The sequence below is a fragment of the Salmo trutta genome, chromosome 14 (genome assembly GCF_901001165.1).
Source record: "Salmo trutta chromosome 14, fSalTru1.1, whole genome shotgun sequence".
Lineage (NCBI taxonomy): Eukaryota > Metazoa > Chordata > Actinopteri > Salmoniformes > Salmonidae > Salmo > Salmo trutta.
This window is the reverse complement of record NC_042970.1, coordinates 12712736-12728322: the sequence shown is the minus strand read 5'-3', so window position 1 is coordinate 12728322 and position 15587 is coordinate 12712736. Positions and strand designations below refer to the sequence as shown.

The following is a 15587-nucleotide window of genomic DNA, read 5'->3' as shown; positions in this document are numbered from 1 at the left end:
AAGATGCCTGGTTATTCTTTAAAAGTGCTTTCCTCACCATCTTAAATAAGCATGCCCCTTCCATTTTTTTTTAACCAGGAACAGATATAGCCCTTGGTTCAATCCAGACTTGACTGCCATTGACCAGCACAAAAACATCATGTGGCGTACTGCATTAGCATGGAACAGCCCCCGTGATATGCAACTTTTCAGGGAAGTTAGGAACCAATGTACACAGGAAAGCGAAGGCTAGCTTTTTCAAACAGAAATTTGCACCCTGTAGCATAAACTCCAAAAAGTTCTGGGACACTGTAAAGTCCATGGAGAATAAGAGCACCTACTCCCAGTTGCCCACTCCTTCCAGTTGCCAATAATTGAGAATTTCAATAAGGATTTTTCTACGGCTGGCTTTCCACATGGCTACTCCAACAGCCCTGCTCCCCCCACAGCAACTTGCCCAAGCCTCCCCCATTTGTCCTTCACCCAAATCCAGATAGCAAATGTTCTGAAAGAGCTGCAGAATCTGGACCCCTACAAATCAGCCGGGCTAGACAATCTGGACCCTCTCTTTCTAAAATTATTCGCTGCAATTGTTGCAACGCTTATTACTAGCCTGTTCAAACTCTCTTTCGTATCGTCTGAGATCCCCAAAGATTGGAAAGCAGCCCTCTTCAAAGGGGGAGACACTCTAGACCCAAGCTGTTAGAGACTTATATCTATCCTACCCTGCCTTTCTAAGGTCTTCGAAAGCCAAGTTAACAAACAGATCACCGACCATTTCAAATCCCACCGTACCTTCTCCGCTATGCAATCTGTTTTCAGAGCTGGTCATGGGTGCACCTCAGCCATGCTCAAGTTCCTAAACGATATCATAACTGCAATCGATAAGAGACAATACTGTGCAGCTGTATTCATCGGCCTGGCCAAGGCTTTCGACTGTCAATCAACACATTCTTATCAGCAGACTCAACAGCCTTGGCTTCTCAAATGACTGCCTCGCCTGGCTCACCAACTAATTCTCAGACAGAGTTCAGTGTGTCAAATCGGAGGGCCTGTTGTTCGGACCTCTGGCAGTCTCTATGGGGGTGCCACAGGGTTCGATATTCTCGGGCCAACTCTTTTCTCTGTACACATCAATGATGTTGCTCTTGCTGTTGGTGATTCTCTGATCCACCTCTACGCAGACGACACCATTCTGTATACTTCTGGCCCTTCTTTGGACACTGTGTTATCTAACCCCCAGACGAGCTTCAATGCCATACAACTCTCCTTCCGTGGCCTCCAACTGCTCTTAAATGCAAGTAAAACTAAATGCATGCTCTTCAACCGATCACTGCCCGCACCTGCCCGCCCGTCCAGCATCACTTCTCTGGACGGTTCTGACTTAGAATATGTGGACAACTAAAAATACCTAAGTGTCTGGTTATATTGTGAAGACTTTTTCCAGACTCACATTAAGCATCTCCAATCCAAAATTAAATCTAGAATCGTCTTCCTATTTCGCAACAAAGCATCCTTTACTCATGCTGCCAAATATACCCTCGTAAAACTGACCATCCTACCGATCCTTGACTTCGGCAATGTAATTTATAAAATAGCCTCCAACACTCCACTCAGCAAATTGGATGCAGACTATCACAGTGCCATCCGTTTTGTCACCAAAGCCACATTTACTACCCACCACTGCAACCTGTATGCTCTCGTTGGCTGGCCCTCGCTTCATATTCGTCGCCAAACCCACTGGCTCCAGGCCATCTATAAGTCTTTGCTAAGTAAAGCCCCGCCTTATCTCAGCTCACTGGTCACCATAGCAGCACCCACCCGTAGCACGTGCTCCAGCAGGTACATTTCACTGGTCACCCCCAAAACCAATTCCTCTTTTGGCCGCCTTTCCTTCCTGTTCTCTGCTACCAATGACTGGAATGAATTGCAAAAATCACTGCAACTGGAGACTCATATCTCCCTCTCTAAATTTAAGCACCAGCTGTCAGAGCAGATCACAGATCACTGCACCTGTACATAGCCCATCTGTAAATAGCCCATTCAACTACCTCATCCCCATACTGTTATTTATTTTTTTGCTCCTTTGCACCCCAGTATCTCTACTTGCACATTCATCTTCTGCACATCTATCACTCCAGTGTTTAATTGATAAATTGTAATTATTTCGCCACTATGGCCTATTTATTGCCTTACCTCCCTTATCTTACCTCATTTGCACACACATATAGTATTTTATATTGTGTTATTGACTGTATGTTTGTTTATTCCATTTGTAACTGTGTGTTTTTGTTTGTGTCGCACTGCTTTGCTTTATCTTGGCCAGGTCGCAGTTGTAAATAGAACTTGTTCTCAGCTAGCTATCCTGGTTAAATAAAAGTGAAGTATTTTTTTAAATTTAAATTACATTTTAAAAAAATTGTAAAGTTTACATCCACCTTAGCCAAATACATATAAACACAGTTTTTCACAATTCCTGACATTCCTAGTAAAACTTCCCTGTCTTAGGTCAGTTAGGATCACCACTTTATTTTAAGAATGTGAAATGTCAGAATAATAGTAGAGAGAATTATTTATTTCAGCTTTTATTTCTTTCATCACATTCCCAGTGGATCAGACGTTTACATACACCCAATTAGTATCTGGCAGCATTGCCTTTAAGTTGTTTAACTTGGGTCAAACGCGATAGGTAGCCTTCCACAAGCTTCCCACAACAAGTTGGGTGAATTTTGGCCCATTCCTCCTAATAGAGCTGGTGTAACTGAGTCAGGTTTGTAGGCCTCCTTGCTCGCACACGCTTTTTCAGTTCTGCCCACACATTTTCTATGGGATTGAGGTCAAGGCTTTGTGATGGCCACTCCAATAGCTTGACTTTGTTGTTCTTAAGCCATTTTGCCACAACTTTGGAAGTATACTTGGGGTCATTGTCCATTTTGAAGACCCATTTGCAACCAAGCTTTAACTTCCTGACTGATGTCTTGAGATGTTGCTTCAATATATCCACATACGTTTCCTCCCTCATGATGCCATCTATTTTGTGAAGTGCACCAGTCCCTCCTGCAGTAAAGCATCCCACAACATGATGCTGCCACCCCCGTGCTTCACGGTTGGGATGGTGTTCTTCAGCTTGCAAGCATCCCCCTTTTTCCTCCAAACATGGCGATGGTCATTATGGCCAAACTGTTCTATTTTTCTTTCATCAGACCAGAGAACATTTCTCCAAAAAGTACGATCTTTGTCCCCATGTGCAGTTGCAAACCGTAGTCTGGCTTTTTTATGGCGGTTTTGGAGCAGTGGCTTCTTCCTTGCTGAGCGGCCTTTCAGGTTATGTCGATATAAGACTTGTTTTACTGTGGATATAGATACTTTTGCACCTGTTTCCTCCAGCATCTTCACAAGGTCCTTTGCTGTTGTTCTGGGATTGATTTGCACTTTTCACACCATAGTACGTTCATCTCTAGGAGATAGAACGCGTCTCCTTCCTGAGCGGTATGACGGCTGCGTTGCACCATGGTGTTTATACTTGCGTACTATTGTTTGTACAGATGAACGTGGTACTTTCAGGCCTTTGGAAATTGCTCCCAGGGATGAACCAGACAAGCGGAGGTCTACAATTTGTTTTCTGAAGTCTTGGCTGATTTCTTTTGATTTTACAATGATTTCAAGCAAAGAGGCACTGAGTTTGAAGGTAGGCCTTGAAATACATCCACAGATACACCTCCAATTGAGTCAAATTTTGTCAATCAGCCTATCAGAAGCTTCTAAAGCCATGACATAATTTTCTGTAATTTTCCAAGCTGTTTAAAGGCACAGTAAACTTAGTGTATGTAGACTTCTGACCCATTGGAATTGTGGTACAGTGAATTATAAGTGAAATAATCAGTCTGTAAACAATTGATGGAAAAATGACTTGTGTCATGCACAAAGTTGATGTCCTAACCGACTTTCCAAAACTACAGTTTGTTAACAAGAAATTTGTGGAGTGTTTGAAAAACGAGTGTATGTAAACTTCTGACTTCACCTGTATTGATTTATATATATATATATTTATATTTATTTATACAGTACCAGTCAAAAATGTGGACACTGTCACACCCTGATCTGTTTCACCTGTCTTGTGCTTGTCTCCACCCCCCACCAGGTGTCTCTGATTTGTTTAGTTATTCCCTATGTATTTATACTTGTGGTTTCTGTTTGTCTGTGGCCAGTTCGTCTTGTCTTGTTAAGTCTGCCAACGTGTTTTTCCATCCTCCTGTTTTTCTAGTCCTTGTGTTCTAGTCCTCCTGGTTCCAACCTTTTCTGCCTGCCCTGACCCTGAGCCTGCCTGCCATACCATAATTCCTGCCCTGACCACGAGCCTGCACCCATCTGACTCTGACCTTATTTACAAACTTCTGCCTGTCCTCTACCTGCCTCTTGCCTGCCCCTTGTCTATTAATAAATATCAGATATTCTAACCATCTGCATTTGGGTCTCGTCCTGTGTCGTTATAGTACGAACTGGCCATGACTGACCCAGCAGACTCGGACCAGCTCCGCAACACTGTTTCCCTGCATGGAGCCACATTTGGAAGAAATGAGGAGCTACTCCAGAACATTTTGGACACACTTACTCATTCAAGGTTTTTTCTTTATTTTTACTATTTTTCGACATTGTAGAATAATAGTGAAGAGATCCAAACTATGAAATAACACATATGGAATTATGTAGTAACCAAAAAAGTGTTTGAGATTCTTCAAAGTAGCCACCCCTTGCCTTGATAACAGCTTTGCACACTCTTGACATTCTCTAAACCAGCTTCACCTGGAAAGATTTTCCAACAGTCTTAATGGAGTTCCCACATATGCTGAGCACTTGTTGGCTGATGAACTTCACAGGGTGGTGAAAGTCCACTTGTATTCTTGATGCTTCATTCCAATAAATATCGAGGGTCTTATTCTGGTGACATGATGCCAAGACTAGCCTAGCCGCACAGCCAACCTGCACTGTATCTGCAAGCTATGGCAAAACCAGAGTAGGCACATTTCCTATTTAACGCAACAGTTTTTGTGAGAAAACTATTGGTATAGTTGAAAACGTTATGGAAACACATTAAACTTGAGATTTTTACTGAAGCAAAAAAGTACATTTTGTGTGCACTAAATCATCACGCACTGAGTTTTATCTGCAACAAGTCAGTTTTGTGGAAACACACCACTGGTGGGAAAATGCTCATATTTATGCGGATTTTAGAATATTTGCATGAAAATCTGTCGCCATTTGTGTGGAAAACTATTTTAAGAGGTTGAAATAATACTGTGAAATCGTGAAAATTATGATAATGCCCTTTCAGTGTAAGAGGTGTTTGAAAATACATTTCAGCATGTTGTGGTGAGATGACATCATCAGGCAGTAAATTAGTTAATAGACCAATAAGAGAGTTCCAAATCTTTCTGCCATTAACAGCTAGTTTTCAGTTTTCCCTCCCCACTCAGATGACTCCCAGACCGTCCTGTCAAAATTCCTGCTTGAGAAATTGCTCTTTGCTAAGAAGCAATTTATGTTTCTGTTTGACCATTCTTTTTGACCACAGTAAGATACTTCATTGTCACCCAGAAATGATTTATATTGAGATAAAAAATGGCTGCTTAATTGGAACTTCAAGAAAAGTGCAAGGGTGCCAGTATATTTGGCCAACTGTAGATGTCCCCCCCTGGCCCAGCGCCTCTTTAATACCGCTGTAGTGGTCTTCATATGAGCTTGCCAGTGCTTGAGCATGGTAGAAATGGCTGCATGCCTCTCCTTCCAATACCTGAGAGCTCACACATTTATCCATGGCTACTAATACCCACACCTTGTTTCCATAGGTTCTGTCCAAGTAGGACCAATCAGGGTCTGTCAGGGGAAAGTTCTACTGTTAGCATGATGATAATTACAGAAGGCCCAGTTCCCACACAATGTGACCTAATAAATAAAATGAAATACAATTTTATTGGTCACATAAACATATTTAGCAGATGTTATTGTAGGTGTAGCGAAATGCTTGTGTTCTTAGCCCCAATAGTGCAGTAGTATCTAACAATTCACAACAATACACAAATCTAAAAGTAAAAGAATGGAATTAAGAAATATATACAGTGCATTTGGAAAGTATTCAGACCCCTGGATTTTTTCCACAATTTGTTATGTTGCAGCATTATTCTAAAATGGATTAAATTGGTTTTTTCCCTAATCAATTTACAAACAATACCCATACTGAAAAAGCTAAACATTTTTGCAAATGTATAAAAAATAAAAAACTGAAATATTACATTTACATAAGTATTCAGACCCTTCACTCAGTACTTTGTTGAAGCACCTTTGGCAGCGATTACAGCCTCGGCTCTTTTTGGGTATGACTCTACAAGCTTGGCACACCTGTATTTGGGGAGTTTCTCCCATTCTTCTCTGCAGATCCTCTCAAGCTCTGTCAGCTTGAATGGGAAGCATCGCTGCACAGATATTTTCAGGTCTATCCAGAGATGTTTGATCGGGTTTAAGTCCAGGCTCAGGCTGGGTCACTCAAGGACATTCAGAGACCCCTGCGTTGTCTTGGATATAGTAATCCTTCTACCCCCCCCCCTCCAAAAAGATATAGATGTACTATTGGAAAGTGGTTGTTCCACTGGATATCAGAAGGTGAATGCACCAATTTGTAAGTCGCTCTGCTAAATGACGCAAATGTAAATGTAAAAATGCTTAGAATCATTGTTCTGTTGGAAGGTGACTCTTCGCCCCAGTCTGTGGTCCTGAGCACTCTGGAGCAGGTTTTCATCAAGAATCTCTCTGTACTTTGCTCTGCTCATCTTTCCGTCAATTCTGACTAGTCCCCCAGACCCTGCCGCTGAAAAATATCCCCACAGCATGATGCTGCCACCACCATGCTTCACCGTAGGGATGGTGCCAGGTTTCTTCCAGACATGACGCTTGGCATTCAGGCCAAAGAGTTCGATCTTGGTTTCATCAGACCAGAGAATCTTGTTTCTCATGGTCTGAGAGTCTTTAGGTGCCTTTTGGCAAATTCCAAGTGGGCTGTAATGTGCATTTTGCTGAGGAATGGCTTCTGTCTGGCCACTCTACCACAAAGGCCTGATTGGTGGAGTGCTGCAGAGATGGTTGTCCTTCTGGAAGGTTCTCCCATCTCCACAGAGGAACTCTGGAGCTCCATCAGATTGACCACTGTGTTCTTGGTCACCTCCCTGACCAAGGCCCTTCTCCCCCTATTGCTCAGTTTGGCCAGGTGGCCAGCTCTAGGACAAGTCTTGGTGCTTCCAAACTTCTTCCATTTAAGAACGATGGAGGTCACTGTGTTCTTGGGGATCTTCAATGATGCAGAAAAGTTTTGCTACACTTTCCTAGATCTGTGCCTCGACACAATCCTGTCTTGGAGCTCTACGGACAATTCCTTTGACCTCATGGGACCTTATATAGACAGGTGTGTGCCTTCCCAAATCATGTCCAATCAATTGAATTTACCACAGGTGGACTCCAATCAAGTTGTAGAAACATCTCAATGATGATCAATGGAAACAGGATGCACCTGAGCTCAATTTTCGAGTCTCATAGCAAAGGGTCTGAATACTTATGTAAATAATGTGGCAGACCAGGGGGTTTGGTCAAAATGTTTACACAGATCAGACACGGACAGAGTAGGATTAGCTCGGTTTCAAGGGTGTTTATTTGAATAACAAACCAAAATAAAAGAATAGGTCTCCCCCATGAGACCCTCTCCGGGCTCTGGGCTCTGGGTCTTGCTGTATCCCGTGAGGAACAAAAACTGAACTCCCTCCTTTTACCTCTGGAACCGTCCCCAACTATACAGGAGTAACCTTTCTTCTCCCAGTCCCTTCTCCCGTGTGCTGCCCTTCTGGCAGCTTTATGGGACCCATCCAGCTGGTGAGCAATCAGCCCTTGATTACTCACGAACCATAATCAGCCCCAATTAGTCCTGGCCGGAGAGCCCATCGAGAGCTGGCACGTCTAGCAGAGGGAGCCATCGCCTCGTGATGTATACTCCATCTGTCACCAGACCTCAACGAGTCTCCCCCTGGTGGCTGATCTGCTGTAAGCCACCCCCCCCTCCCCCCCCATGGTTAGTGACCAGGGTGATACTTGGGAGTGTCTAGCGCCCACTTCACCGCTTGACACTCTTTCTCAACAATAGAGTACTTTTTCTCTCTGGGTATCAGCTTTTGGCTTATGTACATGATGGGGTGCTCCTCCCCATTGTGTATCTAGGACAGAATGGCCCCTAGTCCCGTATCACATGCATCCGCCTGTACCAACATCGGAACCTGGAAATCGGGCGTTACGAGAATCGGATGGGAGCACAGTGCTTCCTTCAGGCGCCTGAGCGCCGCTTCGGTCTCGTCTGTCCATTTCACTGTTTTCAGGAGGCGGGCCCTGGTTAGATCCGTGAGGGGGGGAAGCTATAGCCGCAAAGTTGGGGATAAACCGGATATAGTATCCTGCCAGTCCCAGGAATGACTTGACCTGTGTCTTGGTGCGTGGAACGGGCCAGTCACGTACCGCATGAACCTTCCTCTCCTGGGGCTTGACGTTCCCCCGCCGATCAAATACCCCAGGTACTCCACCTCCTCGAACACTAGTTTGCATTTCCTGGGGTTCGCTGTCAACCCTGGCTTGTCTGAGAGCGTCCAGCACTGCCTGGAGGTGCGTCAGGTGCTCTTCCCAACCTTGGCTGTGGATGATGATATCATCCAAATAGGCCACTGCGTACGGCTGGTGGGGTCAAAGTAGTTTGTCCATCAGGCGCTGGAATGTGGGCGGGGCTCTGTGGAGACCGAGCGGGAGCACCCGGTACTGATATAATCCATCTGGTGTCGAAAACGCCGTCTTCTCCCGGGAGGAGGCTGCCAACGGTACCTGCCAATATCCTTTGGTCAGGTCAAGGGTGCTGATGTACCGGGCCTTTCCCAATCGATCAATGAGCTCGTCCAACCTCGGCATGAGGTAGGCGTCGAACAAGCTGATGTCGTTCACACCCCGGAAATCATTACAGAAGCACAGGCTATCGTCCAATTTGGGCACCAACACGATGGGGCTGCACCATGCACTGTTGGACTCTTCAATGACTCTTCAATGACCCCCATCCTCAGCATAGCCTCCACTTCCTGCTTCACGGCCTTCCTTCGGGCCTCAGGAATCCGATATATGGCCTCTTTCGTACCGTTTCCCTGGGCCACCTGTAGTTCACTGCGTGACCCACCTCACCTCCGGGACTTGCTGATGGCATCGACTCCTCTCGAGCCGGGCAATTCCAGGCAATTTGCCACCGGGCGCAACACCCAAAACACCTCCTTTGGTCTCTATCTACCTGGGGTCGTCGGTGGCGGGTCGGCCCTACACCAGCCGTCTCTCCACGGGTTTGCAGTCCTTTGGCCCTGCTGACTGTTAGTTCAGGGTACACAGCAGTGGGGCTGTCCTTCCGTCCCCTCAAATGGGTCGCCGACTCGGCCCGGCTCCCACTCAGCAGGGCCTGAGTGTTCTGATGCATCTCCACTGCTTCCAGGAGGGCCTGCAAGGTCTGGGGCGCTCATAGACTCACTGCCCTCTTCATGTCGGTGGGGTAGTGCACGCAAGAAGCGATCCAGGACCACTTTGTCTAGGATTAGAGAGGGTGGATACATCGGTTAGGAGCCATGCCGTCATAGTTATCAGACCAGGGGGTTTGATCAAAACGTTTACACAGATCAGACACGGACAGAGTAGGATTAGCTCGGTTTCAAGGGTGTTTATTTGAATAACAAAACAAAATAAAAGAATAGGTCTCCCCCATGAGACCCTCTCCGGGCTCTGGGCTCTGGGTCTTGCTGTATCCCGTGAGGAACAAAAACTGAACTGCCTCCTTTTACCTCTGGAACCGTCCCCAACTATACAGGAGTAACCTTTCTTCTCCCAGTCCCTTCTCCCGTGTGCTGCCCTTCTGGCAGCTTTATGGGACCCATCCAGCTGGTGAGCAATCAGCCCTTGATTACTCACCAACCACAATCAGCCCCAATTAGTCCTGGCCGGAGAGCCCATCGAGACCTGGCACGTCCAGCAGAGGGAGTCATCACCTCGTGATGTATACTCCGTCTGTCACCAGGCCTTGATGAGTCTCCCCCTGGTGGCTGACCTGTTGTACGTTACAGTAAGGTATTTCAGTTTTTTATTTTTAATACTCAAAAAAAAAAAAAAACTGTTTTCGCTTTGTCATTATGGGATATTGTGTGTAGATTGATGAGGATTTTTAATATTTTATTTACTCCATTTTAGAACAAGGCTGTAACGTAACAAAATGTAGAAAAAGTAAAGGGATCTGAATACTTTCCGAATGCACTACATATATTAGGACGAGCAGTTGAAGTGACATTGACTAAAATAAAGTAGAAAAGAATACAGCATATACGTATGAAATGAGTAAAGCTAAATGTAAACATTATTAAAGTGACTAGTGTTCCATTATTAAAGTGGCCAGTGATTCCATGTCTATGTACATAGGGCAGCAGCCTCTAAGGTGTAGGGTTGAGTAACCGGGTGGTAGCGGCTAGTGATATCTATTTAACAGTCTGATGTCCTTGAGATAGAAACAGTTTTTCAGTCTCTTGGTTCCAGCTTTGATGCACCTGTACTGACCTCGCCTTCTGGATGATAGCGGTGTGAACAGGCAGTGGCTCGGGTGGTTGATGTCCTTGATGATCTTTTTGGCCTTCCTGTGACACCGGGTGCTGTAGGTGTCCTGGAGGGCAGGCAGTGTGCATTGGGCAGACCAATAATAATAATGGCACAAACCAACCTCTGCTGGGATGTGTTCTGGAGAGTGCAATTCTATAGATATACATTTTGTAGAACAGACATCACACTCTATCATGAAGAATAATGAATACTGTCAGCTCTATTCAACACAATGTCATTTCTGTCTTGCCAGAACGAGTGTCTGAGTAAAATAACTATTAAAAAGTGTCATGCTATTTCAAAATGTATTCCACAGGTCTCAAGAGTCCACTCCACAGAAGGTAAAAGTCCACCATAACAAAAACCACATCTAGGTAGCTGGGCGTGCCTTTTTTGTCCATTGTTAAGACACTAGCTGATCATCTACATGTCTATTTGTGCCACTTTTTTTGGTCATGTGAGCATAAATTGTTGTATCCAAGACAAAGTTGGTTGGTTATGAGTCACATCGACCATTACATCCAGGAGGGGGGTGTCAAGATGTATATAGTGGACCTGTGCTTGTCCTCTGTGTACTCGTAACACACTCCTCACCCCTAGTCCCACGCCATGTTGGTTCGTCCTGTTGACGTGTCTCTGAAGAACATATGGCTTTACACATAAATCCTATTAGCAACTTTCTGCTGATGGTGAATCATTCAGTTCAAGGCTCCTCACTCTCTTAATTAACCTCCATTGTGTTGAATTGCCTCCTTTTGTCTTTCTTTTTACTAATAACGTTTTCGGTAAAGAGGAGTTTGTAGTTTATTAGAGCCGAAGTCACTGGCCACACCATGTCTGCAGAGAAGGTAACGTTATAGAAACTGAGTTTTGAAGAGCTTTTGTTGTTGAAAGGATGTGAGAGAAGGAATAATGGTGATGAGCATTTCTTTATGTAGCATTTTGATTCAGATATACCGTCATGGTGTTTAGATCGTTAGACAATTCACTGGATATCAGACCAGTTGACCAGTAATCAGATTATTACAACAGAATGCTGCTGTGGTATTGTTACAGTTATTTCTTTATTTAAATGTTTTATTTAACCTTTATTTAACCAGGCAGGTTTATTTAACTAGGTATTGTTACAGTTGTACAGTTGTAGATGATTTCCCCCAGCCTGGCCTGTTGTGCATAGTAGTGCTGGTTATGTAGAATTAGCCACTGAGTTGTGTGGAGGTTCTGGGATAATTGTGCTGTAGTGTGGGAAAGACTTGGGAGGGGGTTCTATGTTGTCTGTCATTCACGAAACAACCAATCATGTCTCTCCTCCTATTTTATGGACATACTACCCAGATTTATTTCAGAAAAAGTGTTGTTAATGGACTGTGGTTGTCCTTGGCTATCACGTCATGGGGAAAAACCCACAGGTGGTAAGATGAGAGTGGATCATTTGCCTCTTCCTTCTCTGCCCCACTGTCAGAGGCCTCATGTCCATTAAAACTGAGGGGGAAGGATTTACCCATCTGAAGGATACAAAAATATGAAAAATATTGTTTCCTTAAACATTTTGATGCAGTTGATGCAATGATTTTGAATTCGGTCATCAGTTTCCCCCCTCATAATTGCCTGACGGCTTTGCCTGTAGGCTGCCATTATTCAAGTGACAGCTTGTCTAAGGTGAGGACAGAAATAGAGCCACATCTTAATCGGATTACCATGGACATCCATCGCTGCACCCTGTCAGTCAGTGTTCAAATGACCAGCAGGATCACAGTGGCTGACATCCTTCTTATTCTCGGTGTCTTGGGATGTTGGGTTGTGGTGTGTTGTTTTGTGGTGTGTTGTGTTGTGTTGAAAGGGATTTCTGGGAGGTTGGTTGACATAATACCAGATCAAGGCTCATATAGTGGGACAACTGTCAGGTTACTGTGGGACATGGGACTAATTGGGAGAGAAGCTGTATGTGCTTGTGTTTGAATAGAGTTGGGTTGTCCAGTGCACTTCCAACTGCACAAGAGTGATTTTAAGAATGCTAGTAAAACATCTGCCCAATTTCAATTACATTTGTATTGATTTAAAAGTCCAGAGCCATTACTTTCTATACAGCCTTGCGCAGTTGATATGTAAATCTCTAAAACACTATTACTACAACTAATATACAACTACATAACCTCTGTAACACTGGATGTGACGCAACATGTTCACGTGACTGAGGCAGCTGACTGTGATTTTCTCAGTCCTGACCAGTTTGTTAGGTCACTGTGTCATTAGGACAGGTTACATAACATAAATGAACTTTAATATTCTAATGATTATTATCTGTTCCAAATGAAGATATTAATGGATTGATTACTATTTCCTTTTTGAAAGCAAATCAGTTTTAAGAGAATGTCTTGAAACTCTGTACTAAGAAAATATGCATTTTTGGATAATCAAGTGTACTGTATTTATAGTAGTGTGATTTGAAATGTACAGTGCTTGACTTGTTTCTGTCTCCATACCTTTCTGCTTGCATATTCCACTGTCTTTTGAATGGTAAGTCACTAAAATCCTCATGCTCCTAAGCACACATTTCCAGTGGTGGGAAAAAGTACATGCATATGCAATAAGTGAAAACACATTATCTAACTGGGGACAGCTAGCTAACATAATGTCAGAAAGCATGATGCACTTGCCAGTTAACTTTCATCATATTTCTGAGTTAGTCACATATTAGTTTAGAAAGACTTGAAATTGGCATGGGAGCTAACTAGCTAGCAAGCCACCAGCTAGCTGCTTGTTGGTTAATTTTACAAAAGAAATCGACCAATATACAGTACCAGTCAAAAGTTTGGACACACCTACCCATTCCATTTTTTTATTTTTTTTACTATTTTCTACATTGTAGAATAATAGTGAAGACATCAAAATTATGAAATAACACATATGGAATCATGTAGTAACCAAAATAAAAATGTATATTTGAGTTTCTTCAAAGTAGCCACCCTTTGCCTTGATGACAACTTTGCACACTCTTGACATTCTCTCAACCAGCTTCACCTGGAATGCTTTTCCAACAGTCTTGAAGTAGTTCCCACACATGCTGAGCACTTGTTGACTGCTTTTCCTTCACTCTGCGGTCCAACTCATCCCAAACCATCTCAATTGGGTTGAGGTCAGGGGATTGTGGAGGCCAGGTCTTCTGATGCAGCACTACATCACTCTCCTTCTTGGTCAAATAGCCCCTACACAGCCTGAAGGTGTGTTGGGTCATTGTCCTGTTGAAAAACAAATAATAGTCCCACTAAGCGCAAACCAGATGGGATGGCGTATCGCTGCAGAATGCTGTGGTAGCCATGCTGGTTAAAGTATTTTATAAATAAATGCATGCTTCATGAATGCATGCTTTTGCATGAAGCATAAATGCATGCTTCATGCAAAAGGTAGAGCTACAGAGTTTAATGGTTGTGATAGGATGATTAAAAATATTGTAGTTATTCTACAATACTAACCTAATTGACAGAATGATAAGAAGGAAGTAGTATATTTGTACAGAATACAAATATTCCAAAACATGCATCCTGTTTGCAACAAGGCGCTAATGTAATACTGCAAAAAATGTGGCAAAGCAATTAACTTTTTGTCCTGAATACAACGCGTTATGTTGGGGGCAAATCCAATACAGCACATTACTGAGTACCACACTCTATATTTTCAAGCATAGTGGTGGCTGCATCATGTTATGGGTATGCTTGTAATCGTGAAGGACTGGGGAGTTTTTCAGGATAAAAAAGAACCCGGAATGGAGCTAAGCACAGGCAAAATCCTAGAGGAAAACCTGTTCAGTCTGCTTTCCACCAGACACTGGGAGATGAATTCACTGTTTAGTAGGACAATAACCTAAAACACAAGGCCAAATCTATACTTGAGTTGCTTACCAAGAAGGCGGGGAATGTTCCTGAGTGGCCGAGTTACAGTTTTGACTTAAATCAACTTGAAAATCTATGGCAAGACCTGAAAATGGTTGTTTAGCCATGATCAATAACCAATTTGACAGAGCTTGAATAACTTTGATAATTATAATGTGGGACTAACCCAGAAAGACTCACAGCTGTAATCACTGCCAAAGGTTCTTCTACAAAGTATTGACTCATGGGTGTGAATATTTATGTAAATTAGATATGACTGTTTTTCTTTTTCAATAAATGTGCTTCATTTTCTAAAAACATGTTTTCACTATTTCATTATGGGGTATTGTGTATAGATGGTTGTGAAAAAACATATATTTAATCAATTGTGAATTCAGTCTGTAACACAACAAAATGTGGAATAAGTCAAGGGGTAAATCAACACTTTCTGAAGGCAATGTAGATCTGAAATTAGGATTTTCTCCTTACTTCATATCTGTGTCATCTGTCTCTGGTGTCTGACCCTCTCTCCTCTCCTCATCTCATACCTGACTCGTCTTCCTATAGATAATGTTTTCTAGAAGCCAAAGAAGAAGAAGGCAGAGACAGCGAGCTCAGCCACCAATGGTGTCGACGCAAAGCCCAAAAAGACCAAGAGCAAGAAGAGCGATGACCTGTCTGAAGAGGAGAGTCCTGCAGTTCAAAGTACGGACAGTTCAGAGGAGATATCTTCCAAAGAGATATATGGAAATTATTGTCTAAAAGATCACCAATATTTTGGCAGCAAACAGACTGTCTGAGAACCCAGGCGAAGTCAACTTGCTGCCAAAATGTTGATTATTAAACAAATCATTTTTATCTGAGATAGAGTGAGCGGCTTAAAAATGTAAAGAATAAATATATCAAAACATGACATTTCTTTGGAGGTCATCCCTCTTTCAATCTTCTTAACGATGTTGTTGCTTTTCATTACGTTTGTCAAATAGATGGAAAAAAGGTAAAGAAAAAGAAAGCAGATGAAGAAAAAAATGAAAAAGAAAAAGA

The 15587-nt window shown here is 43.2% G+C and overlaps 1 long non-coding RNA gene across 1 annotated transcript; it reads left to right on the top strand.

The window, feature by feature from the left end:
* Positions 1 to 4139: 4139 nt before the first annotated feature.
* Positions 4140 to 15561, top strand: LOC115207414 (uncharacterized). Its single transcript, XR_003881009.1, has 3 exons — positions 4140 to 4600; positions 15111 to 15248; positions 15530 to 15561. It is a non-coding gene; the product is annotated as an uncharacterized LOC115207414 (long non-coding RNA).
* Positions 15562 to 15587: the final 26 nt, after the last annotated feature.